Source organism: Suricata suricatta, chromosome 6, assembly GCF_006229205.1.
Source record: "Suricata suricatta isolate VVHF042 chromosome 6, meerkat_22Aug2017_6uvM2_HiC, whole genome shotgun sequence".
NCBI lineage: Eukaryota > Metazoa > Chordata > Mammalia > Carnivora > Herpestidae > Suricata > Suricata suricatta.
Window position 1 is genome coordinate 85,214,042 of NC_043705.1, and position 18,864 is coordinate 85,232,905.

At 41.6% G+C, this 18,864-nt stretch overlaps 1 long non-coding RNA gene across 1 annotated transcript; it reads right to left on the minus strand.

Moving 5' to 3' along the window:
• Positions 1 to 384: 384 nt before the first annotated feature.
• Positions 385 to 13,329, minus strand: LOC115294776. Its single transcript, XR_003910130.1, has 4 exons — positions 13,243 to 13,329; positions 13,055 to 13,134; positions 1,852 to 1,996; positions 385 to 557 (listed from the first exon to the last, which is right to left on the minus strand). It is a non-coding gene; the product is annotated as an uncharacterized LOC115294776 (long non-coding RNA).
• Between the last annotated feature and the right edge of the window lie 5,535 nt (positions 13,330 to 18,864).

Consider the following 18,864-nt stretch of genomic DNA (forward strand, 5'->3'; position numbering starts at 1 on the left):
ACCAGGGAGGGCGTGGATCCCACCTCCAGGGTCCCCCTCCCAGCCTGAGCCCTGCCTACCAAGGTCTGGAGGAGGCCTCCGATAGGGTCTGGCTGAGATCCCACCTTCTCCCTCCCAGGTCCCGCTCCTTTCTTGTCTTACCCCCAGCTGGGGTTGCTGCCCCCGAACGAACTGCGTGTGGGGCCGGCACATCCTAGCAGGCAGCCCCTGGCGCCTGCTGCCTCAGGGATGCTCCAACCACCCTCGTTCTCCCTGCAGCGGCCCTGGCTCCCTGCCTCCCCTCAGCCTGCCATGGGGCCCCATCAGCCGGGCCCCATCAGCCTGGCCCCACCCCCATGGAGAACCCAAAGTCTTACTGTATATATAACTCCAGGTGACGTTTCTATATTTATAGCAGTGTTGAAACCCCACGTGTTTTACACAGAGAACCACCCTCTCCAAACCCCCCTCCCTTTCCTACCCCAACAAAAGGTTTTCAAAATCCTTAAGGTTCCCGGGGCAGGCGGAAACAGGCTCATGGATTGTGTGTTGGCTGCAGCAATGACTCCAACGAGCAGCTATTGGGGGGGAACACAATATTTAAAAAAAATCATTAAAAAAAAGATTTATAAACAATTATTTAGGGTGTTTGTGATTTGCCGACCTTGCTATAGATGCCATGTTACCAATGATTTCCTGTGGTGGGGGCTTGTCATTGTTTACTCTTTTATTTACCAACATCTGGCCTAGGCATGACAGTGGGCACCATCCCCCAGCCCTGGCTGGGCCCAGCACCTGTATTCTGTGTTAGAAAGGTTTTTTATATATATATATACATACATATATATATATAAAATTACATATATATATAAAAATATATGTAATGGGGGGGCCCTGTTCCTTGCACATTTTACAGTTACCTCATTTTTCCCATGTATGTATTTGAGAAAATGCTAATATATAGAGAAAAAAATGGTTCTTAAAGCTTAAATGTGTGGTTTTTTCCATTCCATTGGATTCACATTGGTTTGTAGCATTTAACATAACTAGTATGTTGTATTATATATATGTGTATACTGATTGAAATTTTTAACAGATTTGTACTTTTTTTAAAATGAAAGTTGCTAGTTCTGCTTGACCAAGTAGTGCAATCATTATTTTTTTTAATATTGTTGCTGATTTCAGAGGGATATTCACTAATAAATGTATGATGTATATCAAGTATTGCCCAAGCTGCCTTTGGCTACCTGTGTTCTTTTGGTGGGAAGTGGGGGGTAATGATGTCACTGGTAGGGGGACAGGGACAAAGTGGACAGAAAAGACGTTCTTTGCTGTGCCACCTAGGGGGTGCCTCCTGATCCAGAAGGTCTGCCAAGCCAGGTTAGTGACGATATTGTGGGCCATCTGCTTCACACTCAAATTAGACAGGATTCCATCTAACTGATTTAAAGAAAGTGCCACTTGTTGGTCATTTAAATTCTGGAGGTGGGTTCTGCCCCATGCATGACTGAATCGGGCTCAGGCTTAGTATAAGGAACCATAGCCTCCCTTCATTTTAAACTTTGTTTTGCAGGAGCTGTTTCTGTGTGGTGGTTCTTGGTAGCTCTAGCTCAGTTTCTTCTAATGTAGCATAACTCCATGGAAAAACCATTTTTTCCCAGGAATTCTAATGGAATTTCTGGTATGGAGGCATTAGACCCAGCTTGGAATTCTGAGTGTATCCTGAGCTATTTGCTACCATATCCCAGAACTACAACAGTATGATGGGCCTCGTTTGCAATATATACCCTCCCACCCACAGGCCCTACTCAGACAAGGGGCCTGAGAAACACCCAAGAGACCAGGTTGGTAATGCAGTTGCAATCTTTGTACCTGTGATGGTGTATGGTGCTGTAAGAGTATCAGCTGACTTGTTAGCATGTCCAAGCAATGTGGTCAGGAGACCCAGGACCTAGTATCTGTGATGCCACTATCTGTAGCCTTGGTCAGGTCACTTTACTTTCAGCCTCTGGGTCATCTGCAAAATAAGTGACAATCAGTTGGCTGCTTCCCCATTTCTTTCAGAAAATGTGCTATGGGAGTGTAACGGGTTAAGAAGGGCTCTGTGCAAAGGAAACAATCAAGAAAATTAATAGGCAACCGACAGAATGGGAAAAGATGGTTGTAAATGACATATCAGATAAAGGGCTAGTATCCAAAATCTACAAGTAACTCACCAAACTCCATACCTGAAAGACAACCCAGTGAGGAAATGGGCAGAAGACATAAACAGACACTTCTCCAAAGAGGACATCCAGACGGCCTACAGGCACATAAAACGATGATGCTCAACATCACTCATCATCAGGGAAATACAAACCAAAACCACACTGAGATACCACCTCAAGAGACTAGATGCTGGCGAGGGTGTGGAGAGAAGGGCACCCTCCTACACCGTTGATGGGAATGTAAACTGGTGCAGCCGCTCTGGAAAACTGTGTGGCGGTTCCTCCAAAAACTATCCATAGAACTCCCCTATGACCCAGCAATAGCCCTGCTAGGGATTTACCCAAGGGATACAGAAGTGCTGATGCATAGGGGCACATGTACCCCAATGTTCATAGCAGCAATGTCAACAATAGCCAAATCATGGAAAGAGCCTAAATGTCCATCACCTGATGAGTGGATCAAGAAGATGTGGTATATATATATACAATGGAGTATTACATGGCAATGAGGAAGAATGAAATCTGGCCATTTGTAGGAAAGTGGATGGACCTCGAGGGTGTCATGCTAAGCGAAATAAGTCAGGCAGAGAAAGAAACCATATGTTTGCACTCATAGGTCTAACAGGAGAACAGGAGAAACCTAATGGAGGACCAGGGGGAGGGGAAGAGGGAAAGAGTTGGGGAGAGAGGGACGCAAAACTTGAGAGACTATTGAATACTGAAAACTAAGAGTTGAAGGGGGAGTGGGAGGGGGAAAAGAGGTGGTAATGGAGGAGGGCACTTGGGGGGAAGAGCACTGGGTGTTAAATGGAAACCAATTTGACAATAAACTATTTTTAAAAAAAGAAGAAAGAAGGGCTCTGTGGTTAAGTAAGTTTGGGAAATGACACACGAAAGGTAACAGGAGCCTATATTGCAGGGCTTCTGTGAGCCATGGCTATGGTGATGTGTTACAAGCCTCTGGGAGTAGATACTATGAACAACACATCCTACATTTAGCTTATCTGGCTATGGGTAATATTCAAGTTGCATTCTCTGGGGGTACACTTGGAAGTGCTGGACTAGACCAGTGGTAGCAACTGAGAAAGCTATGGGGTGGGAGGGACATGATCTTATCATTTGATAAAAAAAAAAAGAAAAACCCGAATTCAACATTTATTCATGATGAAAAAAAAAACCTCTCAGCAAGCTAGAAATAGAGGGTAGCTTCTGCAATAGATAAATAGCACCTACAAAAAACCCAACAGCTAACATCATAGGTAATAGTATGAAAGACTAGGTGCATTGTCCTTGAGGATAACAAGGCAAGGTTATCCACTCTCACCACTTGTACGCATCATACTGAAAGTCCTAGCCAGCACAATAAGATATGGCAAGAAAAAGGAAATAATATTAAGCCTACAGATTGAAAAGAAGTTCCTATTTGGAGATCTGATAACCTATAAATTATCAAACTCCTATGGAGATTTTGAAAATCCCAAGAAATCTACAAAAACCTAGAAACAAATGAGTTTATCAAGTCATAGGTTATAAGATGAATATACAAAAATCATATTCTACATAGTAACAACAGACACATGAAATCAAATTTTGAAACACAATCGTACTCTATAATCACTCAAGAGATATGGAACATACACATCTAACAAAACATATTATGAGATTTATATGTTGAAAATTACAAAACACTGGATGAAAGAAATCAAAGACCTATATAAAACGTCATCTTCTTGGATTAGAAGATTCAGCAATAGGTAAAGATACTATTTCTTCCCATATTGATCTGTGAGTTTAACGCAATTCCTATCAAAATTCTGGCCAAGTTGTTGTTGTTGTTTTGAGATAGACATTCTTACTTCAACATGTATATGAAAAGGCAAAGAAATAAGTAGTAAAGACAACTTTGAAAAACAAGAATAAAGTGAGAAGAATCACGACCTGATTTGAAGAGTTACTGAAGAGCTGCATTAAAACAATATGGTAGAGGGGCGCCTGGGTGGTTCGGTCGCTTGAGCGTCCGGCTTCAACTCAGGTCAAGATCTCACGGTTCGTGGGTTCGAGCCCCGCGTCGGGCTCTGTGCTGACAGCTAGCTCAGAGCCTAGAGCCTGCTTCAGATTCTGTGTCTCCCTCTCTCTCTGACCCTCCCCTGCTCGCGCTGTCTCTGTCTCTCAAAAATAAAATAAAAACCATAAAAAAAAAATTTTAAACAATATGGTAGAGGGATAGACAAGTAGATCAATGGAACAAAATAAAGATCCCTGGAACAGACCCTGTACAAGTATGGCCAACTAATTTTTGAGCATTCAATGAAGATAGTCTTTTCAGCAAATAATACTGGAATAGCTGAACATCCATAGAAAATAAAAAAGAATCTCTACTTATGAGTCACAATACAAAAATGAACTGAAAATGGAGCATAGATTTAAAGATAAAACATAAAGCTAGGAGACTTTCAGAAAACAAGTGAAAATCTTCACTATGACCTAGGGCTAGGTGAAGAGATCTTAGACATGACACCAAAAGCAATACATAAAATGAAAGAAATGATAAATTGGACTTCACCAGAAATTAAATGCTTAATTTACAAGTCACATATCTGAAAAATGACTCACATCAGATATATAAAGAACTCTCAACACTCAAGACAATCCAATTAGAATGTAGGCAACAGACACGAACACATTGAGCAAAAAGGATATTTCGTTTGTTCAACACCACTAGCTATTAGGGAAATGCAAATTCAACCACAATAAGATCATTACATACTGTAGAAACAACAAAAAATAATAGTGATAATCTCCAATTCTGTTAAAAATGCAGGGAAACTAGATTTCTCATACATTGCTGATGGGAATATTAAATAATACAGACGATCTGGAATACAGTTTGGCAAGTTGTTATTTTTAACATTGATTTTGATACAATCTATCATAAGTAGAGATTCCACTCTGCCACAGATGCATTTGTGAAGAGCCCTGTACCATTCAACCAATGATTATCTCCATGATGTCCCATCTTTTTCTCTCAGCCACAGCACACACCTTCCATGTTATACCTGCCCATTAACTGCTTCCAAATCCAGATAACCAAATAGTTCCTTATCCCCGGAGTAAGCTCAAAATGGTTGGTTCAGGCACCCCAGGATCTGCACCCCCTTAAATCGCAGGTACGTCATGAGAGGAAGAACACTCCAGTGTGGCAAATTGGCCACCCTTGAAGAGCTAATGCAGCCCCTGCTTGGCCTCTTTGGCTCAGCTTCCCCATGGCAACAGCCTGGCAGTTGCCTATAAAACTAAACATATACTTAATAAACGACCCAGCACTCCTGGGCATTTATCCCAGAAAAATGAAAATATGTCTATACAAAAACACATACACAAATGTTCATAGCTGCTTTCTTCATAATATGGGAACAACTTAAATGCCCTTCAGTGAGCAAATGGGTAAACTGGGACCCATCCAGACCATGGAATACTACTTAGCAATAAAAGAAGCAGCTGGGGCTCCCTGGCTGGCTCAGTTGGTGAAGCTTGTGACTCTTGATCCTGAGGTCATGAGTTCAAGTTCCACACTGGTGCTCACTCAAAAAAAGAGAAAAGAAAAGAAACTATTGGTACATGCAACAACTTGAATGGGTCTCAGGGAATTATGCTGAATGAGAAAAGCCAATTACAAAGGTGACATATCTATCCATTTTTATAACATCAAAATGACATTACAGAACTGGAGAATAGATTAGTGGTTGCCAGGGGTTAGGGATGGTGGAACAAGGGTGTGTGTGTGTCACTATAAAGGGGTAGCAGGGGTAAGACCTTTGTGGTAATGCAAAAAAGACTGCATCTTGATTATGGTGTGGTTACATGAATTTATAGAAATGATGGAACTGACAACTCACCCCCCACAAACAAGTACATTGTAAAACTGGTGAAATCTGTGGTTTCACCAATGTCAATTTTCTGGTTTTATATAAGATGTTATCATTGAGGGAAACTAAGGGTTAAATAAGACCTGTTTGTAATAGTTTTACAATTCTCTATAAATCTATATTTCAAAATAAAAAGTAAAGGAGCGCTTGGGTGGCTCAGTTAACCGTCTGACTTCTACTCAGGTAATGATCTCACGGTTTGTGGGTTTGAGTCCCGCATTGGGCTCTGTGCTGACAGCTCAGAGCCTGGAGCCTATCTTCAGATTCTGTATCTCCCTTTCTCTCTGACCCTTCCCTGCTCATGCTGTCTCTGTCTCTCAAAAATAAATTTAAAAAATTAAAAAAAATTTTTTAAGTATTAAAAAAATTAAAAAGTAAAAAAAAAAAGGCCTTGGGAAATTGGATAAATTATGACATTATGAATCAGATTAAACTCCTATCATTTTTGTGTTACACATAGAAAATCCTAAAGACTATACCATAAACTACTAAAAGTAATAAAAGAATTAAGTGGCAGGATACAAATTAATACTCAGAAATGGGTAGCATTTTTATACACTAATAATGAAGTAGCAGAAAGAGAAATGATGAAAACAATGCTATTTACCATGGCACCAAAAAGAATAAAATACCTAGAAATAAACTTAACCAAAGAAGTGAAAAAACTATCTCTAAAAAATAAAACATTAATGAAAGAAATTGAAGATGACACAAACAAATGGATTGGAAGAATTAATGTTGTTAAAATTTCCATATTACCCAAAGCAACCTGTAGATTCAATGCAATCCCTATCAAAATACCAATAGCTGTTTTCCTTTTTTTAAATATATATATATTTTTTATTTTAAGAGAGAGAGAGAGAGAAAGAGAGAGGAAGAGGGTCAGAGGGAGAGAGAAAGAATCTTAAGCAGGCTCCATGCTCAGTGTGGAGCCATACATGGGGCTCGATCCCTCAACCCTGAGATCATGACCTGAGCTGAAATCAGCAGTCGGACACTCAACAAACTGAGCCAACCACGTGCCCCACCAACAGCATTAAAAAAAAAAATCTAGAACAAATAATACTAAAATTTGTATAGAACCACAGAAGGCCCTGGATAGCCAAAGCCATCTTGAGAAGGAAGAACAAAGCTGGAGGTATCACAATTCCAGACTTCAAGATATAGTGCAAAGCTGTAGGAATGAAAACAGTATACTGCTGGCACAAAAATGGACACATAGACATAGGTCAGTGGAACAGAAGATAGCCCAGAAATAAACCCACAATTATATAGTCAATTAACCTATGACAAAGGAGGCAAGAACATACAATAGGGAAAAGACAGTCTCTTTAATAAATAGTGCTGGGAAAACTGAACAGCTACACGCAAAAGAATGAAGTTAGACCACTTTTGAACACCACACACAAAAATAAACTTGAAATGTACTCAAGACCTAAATATGAAACCTAAAACCACCAGGGCGCCTGGGTGGCTCAGTCAGTACCATCAGACTTTGGCTCGGGTCATGATCTCACGGCTTTTGGGTTCAAGCCCCACATCAGGCTCTGTGCTGACAGCTCAGAGCCTGGAGCCTGCTTCAGATTCAATGTCTTCCTCTCTATCTGCCTCTCACCTGCTCATGTGTACTTGCTCGCTCTCTCTCCCTCTCTCTCCCTCTCTGTCAAACATTAAAACAAGTTTTTTTCAAATCAACAAGGAGGAGGTCAAACTTTCACTCTTTGCAGATGACATGATACTCCATATTGAAAACCCAAAAGATTCCACCAAAAAACTGCTAGAACTGATCCACGAATTCAGCAAAGTCACAGGATATAAAATCAATGCACAGAAATTGGTTGCATATCCTATACACCAAGACTTAAGCAATAGAGAAATCAAGGAATCAACCCCACTTACAATTGCACCAAAACCCATAAAATACTTAGGAATAAATCTAACCAATGAAGTGAAAGATCTATACACTGAAAATTATAGAAAGCTTATGAAAGAAATTGAAGAAGACAAAAAGAAAAAAAGGAAAAATATTCCATGCTCATGGATAGGAAGAACAAATATTGTTAAAATGTCAGTACTACAAAGCAATCTACATATTCAATGCGATACCTATCAAACTAACACCAGCATTCTTCACAGAGCTAGAACAAACAATCCTAAAATCTGTATGGAACCAGAAAAGACCCCGAATAGCCAAAGTAAGCATGAAAAAGAAAACCAAAGCAGGAGTCATCACAATCCCAGACTGCAAGCTGTATTACAAAGCTGGAATCAAGACAGTATGGTACTGGTACAAAAACAGACACTCAGATCAATGGAACAGAATACAGAACCCAGAAATGAACCCACAAACCAATAGCCAACTAATCTTTGGCAAAGCAGGAAAGAATATCCAATGGAATAAAGACACTCTCTTCAGCAAGTTGGTGCTAGGAAAACTGGACAGCGACATGCAGAAAAATGAGCCTGGACCACTCTCTTACACCATACACAAAAGTAAACTCAAAATGGATGAAAGACCTAAATGTAAGACAGGAAGCCATCAAAATCCTCAAGGAGAGAGCAGGCAGAAACCTCTTTGACCTTGGCTGCAGCAACTTTTTTCTCAACAAGTCTCTGGACGCAAGGGTAACAAAAGCAAAAATGAACTATTGGGACCTCATTAAAATAAAAACTGCAAGGCAAAGGAAACAATCAACAAAACTAAAAGGCAACCAATGGAATGAGAGAAGATACTTGCAAATGACATATCAGATAAAGGGTTAGTATCCAAAATCTATAAAGAACTTATCAAACTCAACACCCAAAAAAACAATCAGTGAAGAAATGGGCAAAAGATATGAATAGACACTTCTCCAAAGAAGACATCCCACATGGCCAATCCCCACATGAAAAAATGCTCAGTGTCACTCATCATCAGGGAAATACAAATCAAAACCACAATGAGATGCCACTTCACCTTGTCAGAATGGCTAACATTAACAACTCAGGCAACAACAGACGGTGGTGAGGATGCGGAGAAAGAGGATCTCTTTTGCACTGCTGGTGGGAATGCAAACTGGTGCAGCCACTCTGGAAAACAGTATGGAGGTTCCTTAAAAAAAAAAAAAAACTAAAACTAAAAATAGAACTACCCTACGACCCAGCAATTGGATTACAAGGTATTTATCTAAGGGATACAGGTGTGCTGTTTTGAAGGGGCACATGGATCCCCATGTTTATAGCAGCACTACCAACAAAAGCCAAAGTATGGAAAGAGCCCAAATGTCCATCAATGGATGAATGTATAAAGATCCATACAATGAAGTATTACATGACAACCAAAAATAATATAATCTTGCCATTTGCAACTACGTGGATGGAACTAGAGGGTATTACGGTAAGAGAAATTAGAGAAAGACAAATATCATATGATTTCACTTGTATAAGGACTTTAAGATACAAAAGATAAGATAAAATAGATAAACATAGGGGAAGGGAAGAAAAATAATATAACAACAGGGAGGGGGACAAAACCTAAGAGATTCTTAAATATGGAGAACAAACAGAGGGTTGCTGGAGGGGTTGTGGGAGCAGGGATAGGCTAAATGGGTAAGGGCCATTAAGGAATCTATTCCTGAAATCATTGTTGTACCATATGCTAACTAACTTGGATGTAAATTTATATAAATAAAAAGGAAAAAAAATTTTTTTAAATACTCAAAACAAAATGAACCTAAAACAATAAAAATACTAGAAAAGGAAACAGGCAGTAATTTCTCTGACATCAGTCACAGCAACAGTTTTGTAGGTATGTCTCCTGAGGCAAGGGAAACAAAAGCAAAAACAAACTATTGAGACATCAAATTAAAAAGCTTTTGCCTAGCAAAGGAAACCATCAACAAAATAAAAAGACAGCCTACTGAATGGGAGAAAGTATATATCTGATAAGGGGTTAATATCTAAAATATAGAAATAATTTACGCAACTCATCACACACACAAACAAAACTGAGTAAAAAATGGGCAGAGGACCTGAATAGACATCTTTCCAAAGAAGACATACAGACGACCAACAAACCCATGAAAAGATGCTTACCATCACTAATTATCAAGGAAATGCAACTCGAAACTACAATGAAATATCACCTTACACCAGTTAGAAAGGCTGAGATCAAAACAACAAGAAACAAAAGTGTTGGCGAGAATGTGGAGAAAAAGGAACTGTTGGTGGGAATGTAAATTAGTACAGCCACCATGGGAAAAAATATGGAAGGACCTAGAAGGTATCACACTGGGTGAAATAAGTCAGACTGAGAAAGACAAATACCATAGGATTCCACTCATAAATAGAATCTAAAAAAAAAAATCATTAAACAAAAAGCAGACCTATAAGTACAGAGAACAAATTGATGGTTGCTATAGGGGAGATGGGGGGAGGTTCAGCAAAATGGGTGAAGGGGAGGGGGAGATACACACAGTCTTCCAGTTATGCAATGACTAAGTCACAGGAATAACAGGCATGGCATAGGGAATACAGTGAATGATACTATAATTGCAATGTAATGGAACAAATGATAGCTACATTTGTAGTGAACATAACAATGTATAAACTTGTCAAATCACTAAGTTGTACCCTTGAAACTAATGTAACATTACACTCAAACAAAAAATAAATTAAAAACATTAAAAATCCTATTGTCTTGGAGCACCTGCTGGTTCAGTTGGTAGAGCATGCGACTCTTGATCTCACGGTTGTGAGTTCAAGCCCCATGTTAGGTGTAGAGCTTACTTAAAGAATAAATAAATAGTTTTAAAAATCCTATCCTCTTTGGGCTACAGTTTTGTCATTTAAAGGTGTGGCAGTGGTGGAGGGCAGCAGGGTGGTAGGAGGTCGTTCTGATTTCCTTCCTTGTATCAAAAGCTCTGCCTGCCAGCAACTACAGCTATGCCTGGCCCATGGTAGTCATTCTTTGAACAACGAATGAACTGGCAGTAAAGTGCATCTTTACTTCAATAATAGTTGGTAATACTGGCAACATCCTTCCAAGGGGTACACACCACAGGACCTTGGAGGGAGGAAGGTGGAGCTCCAGGGCCAGATGCTTTCTCATCACTTTTTGGCCTTGTCCTTAGTACCTAAGAATCCTTTGAGCTCGGCCTATATACTGATGGGGAAAACGTTCAGAGTTCTTCTCTGGGCACAGACTGGGTAATGGCCTAGATACTCTATATGGGCAGTTTAACTGCCACGGAGTCCTTAGCACCTTGTATGGTGCTTCCTATCTTGTTTGTGCTAAATAAAGTCACTCAATAAAACTGGCTGAGTGTTTCTGCCCAAAGCCACACACTGTTCCAGGCACTGACTGGGAACTCCAGTGAATGAGACAAAGCTCCTGCCTCCAGGAAGCTGGCATTCCAGAAGGAGAGCTAGACAATATACAAGTAAACAATAACTTCAAATGAGGGGCGCCTGGGCGGCTCAATCAATTAAATGTCCAATTTCAGCTCAGATCATGACCTCACACTTCATGAGTTCAAGCCCCACGTTGCGCTCTGTGCTGACAGCGCAGAGCCTGAAGCCTCCTTCAAATTCTGTGTCCCCCTCTCTCTCTCTGCCCCTCTCCTGCTCTCACTCTGTCTCTCTCTCCAAAATAAATAGACGTTAAAATTGTTTTAAATTCACAAGGGTCATGAAGAATACAGGGGCAGGGGCACCCTGACAGAGGGGTGGTGACGTTGAGATCAGTGAGACCTGAACAATGAACAGGAGCTAGTCAGGAGAAAAGCAATCCAGAAGTAGGGAACAGAATGTGCAGAGACTCAAAGGCAAGAAAGAGTTTGGGCAACAACACCGGGTGAAGTTGCGGAGATGAAGCTGAAGAGGAAGGCAGGGGCCAGGTCCCAGACGGCCTTATAAGCCACAGTGTTTCATTTGTTTCTCAGCTCCCTGAGTTGAAGTATATATTATCTTTGGTTTCTATAGGGAGAAGATGCAGCTCAGAGAGGCCCCTAGTCTAGTTCCAGGGTAGAAAACGGGCGAATCATGATAGTCTGGTAGCATTTCCACTCCTGCATTCTCCAAGTCAGAGAACCCGCTTCTGAAAAACCCTAACAGAGGCCTCCTCCAGCCTGTTTTCCCCCTCCTCCATGCTCCACTACCACCTTACAACTTCCTGGATGCAACAGGAAATGGAAGTCCTCTATCCCTTACATGGGTTCTTGGGAATGACAGCCACAGAAGAGGTGTGTGTGTGTGTGTGTGTGTGTGTGTGTGTGTGTGTGTGTGTGTGTGTGTGTTAATGAACAGGGAGAATGAAGTCAGACTGATTTCAGCCCTGAAGATAAACCTCTTTTGTCATTTCAATGGAAGATGGGTGATGTCAAAGACATGGGGTTCCACGTTTGTCTCTCTTCTCAGTGGTCCTCTCCAGCTTCCCCATGGGAGGGGATGGAAGAGAACCATTTTCCCAATCTAATCTCACTCTCATCAGCCTCGGCATCTCCCTCCTTCCTTCTAGCCACCCCCAGGTTCTCATGGTTTCCCCAACATGCTGTTTCCTCTGCTTAGAAGACCATTCATGTGTCACAAGTGCCCACCATGCTGCCAAGTTATCCCTTGTGGGATCCTTCTTCTGATTGATTTCTTTACTGTAAAACTGGTATTACTTCCCGCATAGTTCCTGCTGATGAAACTGAGGCTGAGATAGGGGAGAGGACTTTCCAATGATCCCGGAGCCAATAAACAGCAGGGTTGGGATCACGCCCATGCCCTTGAGCCACACTATGTTGTCTCAAATGCTTGAACTTCTCTCCTCCTGGGAAGCATGCTCCTTTTCCAAAGCCCAGCTTGAATATCCCATCCTCAAGCGAGCTTCCCCAGATCCCTCTGCAAGCCAGAGCAGAACACACTTCCGCTCTGCTTCCTCAGCCCACCATGCAGGCAAGCTTTCCCCATACATCTCACCTGTTACAATCAGTCTGACTGGCTGCCCATGTCTCGGCTTCACTGACCAATAGCCACCGCATTCGCCAAATTCCCAGATCCTAGCAAAAGGGCAAAGACACAGTAGGCATCAGTGAGGGTTTTCTGAACAGGTGATAGAATAACTGAACAAATGAGCTGCTTGGAGGGAAAGCATATGGGAGGCTGACCCCAGTCCCAGAGCCTTGATGATTTTACACAGGCCTTGCTCTCTCTTTTCAGAGTCCCAGCATAGTGAATTAACTGTTATCTCTCTTGTTTCCAATTATTTTCCTGCACGATGAGGATACCCTGAACCACCAACTTCCCAGGCCTCCACAGGTCTGACGAGCTGGGGCAAACCTGTCGGCCTCTGCTGTTATTTCAACCTCAAATAAAGTCTGACAGAGAACTGCATGCTGGGTAAGCCCTCCTAGTAACAGAGGGCTCGCTGCTGTTCATGCTCAACACAATGGCAGGTTGCTCAGCCAGAAAGTAACCACATCTGCGGAGGGTGAATGGATTTATTTTAGCAAATGTATAAACATTTTATGTGACTTTAACCGAAGTATATCCAGGGGAGGAAAAAGCTGGAAGCAAAGATGCCAAAATATTAATGTTAATAGTTTTGGGTGGTGGGAATGTGAATAAGGGTTATTTTCTTCTTTATGCTTTTCTGCAATTTTTCAAAAGAAAAGGCTCTCCCCAATCTACTTTGCCAATTATGTTTCTCCATCCCAAAGGTGGGAGTCCTGACATTCCACGGGTGTCCTCTACCTCTGACACCTTTCCACCAACCCACCCTTTCTGAAATCTGGACCTCACCCTTTCTGAGATTTGGCTTTCAATTCTGGGACCTACCCCATAGTCTTTCAACATATTGGGGTTTCCCCCCTTAAATTAGCTACAGTGGGTTTCCTGTTTGTTACTTGCAAGTAAAGATCTCTAATATAGGCACCAAAAGATAAGAGCTATGTGAGAAGATCCAGGTGTGTGCAGTTTCTATGTGCCTACATTGGCATGCCATGCCAGTTATGATTTACATCTACTCTCCTTGCCAGTACCTGTGTTATAATTAGCCAGAGTCTTATAAATGATTCTGGAAGACCAGAATGACGTGGCATAGGCATTTGCCAGACTGGCAATCAGATGGGTTTGAGAAATTGACAGCCTGTCTTTTAAACCATTTGTCTTGAGTGTTAGTTGTTGCTAGTGCAGCTTTAGGCAGAAGTGCCTTGGTGTGTTTTGGGAACCATTAAGAGATCTGTGTGGTTAATTAGTGTGACCATGTGGAGGAACAGAAAAACAAGGCTGTAAAGTTCTGCAAGGGCCCCAGAGCTGAAGTCCCCAACTTCTAGGCCGAAGAGCTGGACTTTCACCTGGGACAAAGGGGGTACAGAGAGATTCTGAATGCCTGCATGTGATCTCTGCTTTCAGAAAGAAAATTGGCAGCAGTGAAGAAAACAGACCAGTGACAGGTCCTGGCTTTTCATATCTACTCCCACTGTGTATTCTGGTCTCAATCCCACCTGGGCTCTCAGTTTTCCCAGAAAACCACGTAAGTCTTCCTATACTGGCCTGCTCTCTAAAACAGCTATTTCAAATCAAAGGTCTTCTCAGACCTCTGACTCCACCATCTCCCCACAATCTGACAAAGAGCTGCCATCACATGTGGACACTCAACTTCTGCCTTCAAATCTACAAGTGCACCGACTTTCTGCTTGCACCCTTCCTTCTAAGGCCAACCTTTCCACCATCCCAGGGACACCTTGCTCTGTTATCCTTTCTCTATGTGTCTTCAACATTTTTCTCTAAAATCTCAATGCTTTTAAACATTTACACATAACGAAGTATCTATGTTAATTAATCTTTCCTCATTCATAACTCCTCTCTGGCTTGTCCTACTTCCTGTGATACCTTCCACTGACAAATTTCATGAGAGCTGCCTACATTCCATCTTTCCACTTCATTTCCCATTCATTACTGCTGCCTTCTGACACTGTACTCTATTGAAATAGCACCTGTGAAGGTCACCAGGGATGGTTTCATTCCGAAAATGCTGTTGTCAGAAACCTGGACACTCCATTACCCTCCATGCTCTTCCTGGTTACTGTGCCTTCTACAGAGTTCTCATTTCCATCTTTAACAGTTCTCTGTCCCCACACAATTGCTAATCCAAGACTCCATCACATCACCTCTTAGTCTTGCTCCCTCCCATCCAATCTCCCCACCGTGACAGAATAAGCTTTCTGAAACCCAAATCTGATATGTCTCCCTTGCTTAAAGCCCCTCAATGGCCCTTAAGATAAAGTAAGATAAACTAGGCCCTAACCTAGTTCAGATAATCTGTCTCCCAATCTGTGGGCACAGAAATAAGGGGACACTTACTCTGTATCATGTACCAGCTAGGGAACTTTTATATTCACAAAGATCTTGTAAGAGACCAATGAACATGGCAATTAGGAGGTTGCAGTTGACTATAAGAGATGGCCGGTGGGGATGGGAGTTCAATCAACAGGAGGTTAAGGAAGCGGAGGCTGGTTGTGCAAGCTATCTTGGCAAGAAAGGAGATAGGATGGGGACTGTGGGTACGGTAAGCTTAAGGTTTTGCAAGGGAGGAGATGCCAAACATTTTTAGATGGAACATGAAGACAGAGTTAAGCAAATGAAAAGAGTTCTTGTTATAAGGTTCTGGGAATGATGACATAAATCAGAGATGGAGCCCACACTGCTGGCAGGAATATAAATAACTCTTCTGGACTACAATTTGGAAATCACACAATCATTTTAAAAAAGTAAAAATTTCCAACCTGTTTTGACTCAGTTAATTCACTTCTAGGATTCTTTTTTTTTTTTTCTCCCCTGAGAAAACAAACATGGGTATTGTACATTTAGCAACAGGGACGATGTTTATCAATCTGTACTTAGAAAAGCAAAGCAAACAAACAAACAAAACAAAACAAAAAAAACAACCTAAAATGTCCTAAGAGGATTTTGATCAGTTTATGGTACATCCATTCAGTGAAATGCTGCAGAGTCACTAAAAAATATATATGTAGAAGATATGAAATTGAGATAATACAGTATTTATAAAGCCATCCCATTTTTGTAGAAAAAAAATTTATAAGCAAAGTCTGGGAAGACATACATTGGAATATTAACAGTAGATACCTCCGAACAATGTGGCATTATGGTTTTCTTATTGTTTATTTGTACTTCCTCAAGTTTCCTATCATGAGTAGGAATATTTGAATAAAGAAAACAACTTAGTAAATCATATACAGACATACAGTGAGCCCATTTATATGAAGTTGAAGAACAAACAAAACTTGTATGGTGAAAGAAGCCAGGGTAGTGGTTATCTCAGAGAGGCTACAGACTGGGAAGACACACAAGAGAACTTTCTGCAGTGATTGAATATTCTACATCTTGGTTTTGGTATACACATAGGCAAAATTTTATCAAGCTGTGGATTTAAGATTTGGGCATTTTACTGTATGTAAATTATATCTCCTTCAAAAGAAAATACACCCACAAGACAGAAGGGAAAGAGGAAGCAGTTAATATCACAGAACAATTTGGAGGTGAAAAAGGGAAGATGATGAAGTTCTGTGACAATATCTCAATTTTCTCAGGAAGTAGGCTGTTTTGTAATGGGCTCAGCGTTGAGGCAGATGCAGGTGGGCTTGGGCTGAGGAAGGGGACCCAGTGAAGCAGTGCCTCTGCAGTAGAAATGCCTGGGGAGTTTCCTAGGGCTGGACCACGGGAGTGGGCAGCAACACCCAGGGCTCCTCAGCTGATCCTAATATACGCCAGGACTCTGTGGCTTAAGGAACAAGAGGAGAGAAACCAAATGGTTCAGTTTCACTTCGGCAATTGTGAGGGAACAAGAAGCCAAAAGAATTCCAGCAGGGAGAACTGAGAGGAGTGGAGAGGGACAGAAAGGCCTTGATGGCAGAGTAGGGATACTGGAGTGGGAGCACTAAAGGCTGTGGTCAGAAAGGGTTTAGTTTTGATGTCCTAAGGGTGAAACAGTTCAAAGTGAAAGCCATATTCAAAACACAGCACAGCTGGGAGGGACAGGAGCAAAGAAAGCTTTCATCTACCCACAACCAGGCACTTCACAGGTAACAGACCATTTAAGCAGCACTGGAACTTTGCAAAGATGCAGCATCGTGATATTTATGGATGAGGAAATGCCCTAAATCAGTCAGTCAGCAAGCAGCAGTTTCAAATCCAGATTGGACCCAGGGCCTCTTTCTACTGCATTCAGCAACTATACAAGTCAAAGCATGAGCAGTAGGACCAGAATTTTAGGGAATCCATATACATAGATATGAGTCACGCAGGTTGCTGGTGGAGAGAGGAAAGTATGTTTCCAACATCTAAGGGAATGTCGAGTAGTAACCAGACCAAGATGAAGTAGTCCCAGCAGATGGCACGTGTTTTGGGAGCATTGTCCTGGAAGAGAGTGTGTCAGAGTGGCAGAAGAGAAGTACAGATCCATATCCTGGTTCAAAGATCTGAAAGAAAATGAGCAGTATCTGCTTAAAGGTTTTTTGAAGTGGTGTCTTCAAAGGAAAAGCAAATTTCAGTTTAAAGAAACCTGGGAGTTTGGGACATTATTCTGAGAGTTACCAAGAAGGGCAGACAGAAGAGGGGAGGGTAGGGCTGTAAGAGGGAGGTCAGGCTCAGCACTGTGTTGGCTGAGCCTGAAGTCATGAGGAAGGCTTCGGGGGCTAGTGGTTCCATTGGGGTAAAAGCACATCGAGTTACAACTGCAACACCAGAGGCACGGCAAAGAAAAGTGTCAGCCATTACCCGACCATAGGCAAAGCTTCAACTTAACCCCTCCACTTTTCCTCTCCTCCCTTCATCTAGATCTAGGGTGAATTGTTAGCAGCGGGCAAGCTACAGACTGTTTTGAAAACAGTAACAGTTGGGAGACCTGGGTAGCTCAGTCGGTTGAGCGGCCGACCTCAGCTCATGATCTCATGGTTCATGGGTTCGAGCCCCGTGTTGAGGCTCTGTGCTGACAGCTGGCTCAGAGCCTGGAGCCTGCTTCAGATTCTGTGTCTCCCCCTCTCTCTGCCCTCCTCTGCTCACTCTCTCTCAAAAATAAATAAATGTAAAAAAAAAAAAAAAAAGGAAAAGAAAAGAAAACATAACAGGTGTTACTACTTACCAAACACCAATTGTATGCTAGGTAACTCTGCAGTAGCAATTCACTTAACCTTGACTGCAAGAGTACAGTTGACTCCCTTTTTTTTTTTTTTACAGATGATCAAACTGAAGCTTAGAGAGTTGAGGTCACTTGGCCAAAACCATTGGCCACAGCCAGGATTTAGAACCAGGTGTACCTGGCATCACAGTTCTAATCTTCCTTTACGCTGCTAATTGATGGCAAAAATTGCATACGTAAGCTTCATAATCACAAGTGTTCATTTTTAAAAATGGATTGACCTAAGGTGAACAAACTCTTGTAGACTTAGTGGACTGAGCAGAAGACATTCTAGTTTAGAGATACATTAAAAAGAAGAAAATGGAAACCACACATCTTTGGGTAAGCAACAGGGTAGACAGTGGGGAAGAAAAAGGCAAATAACTGAACCTAAAATTTCCTCTCAGAAATTAAAATACAGGGAGCCTGGCTGGCTGAGTTGGTAGAATGTGTAACTTTTGATCTCGGGGTTGTAGCAGCCCCACGTTGGGTGTGAAGATTACTTAAAAAGAAAGTTAAAAAGATAAAAAGAAACGAAAATACAAGCAACAATACCTTAGGAGGGGAGCTCCAATAATAGTCCAGACTTCGT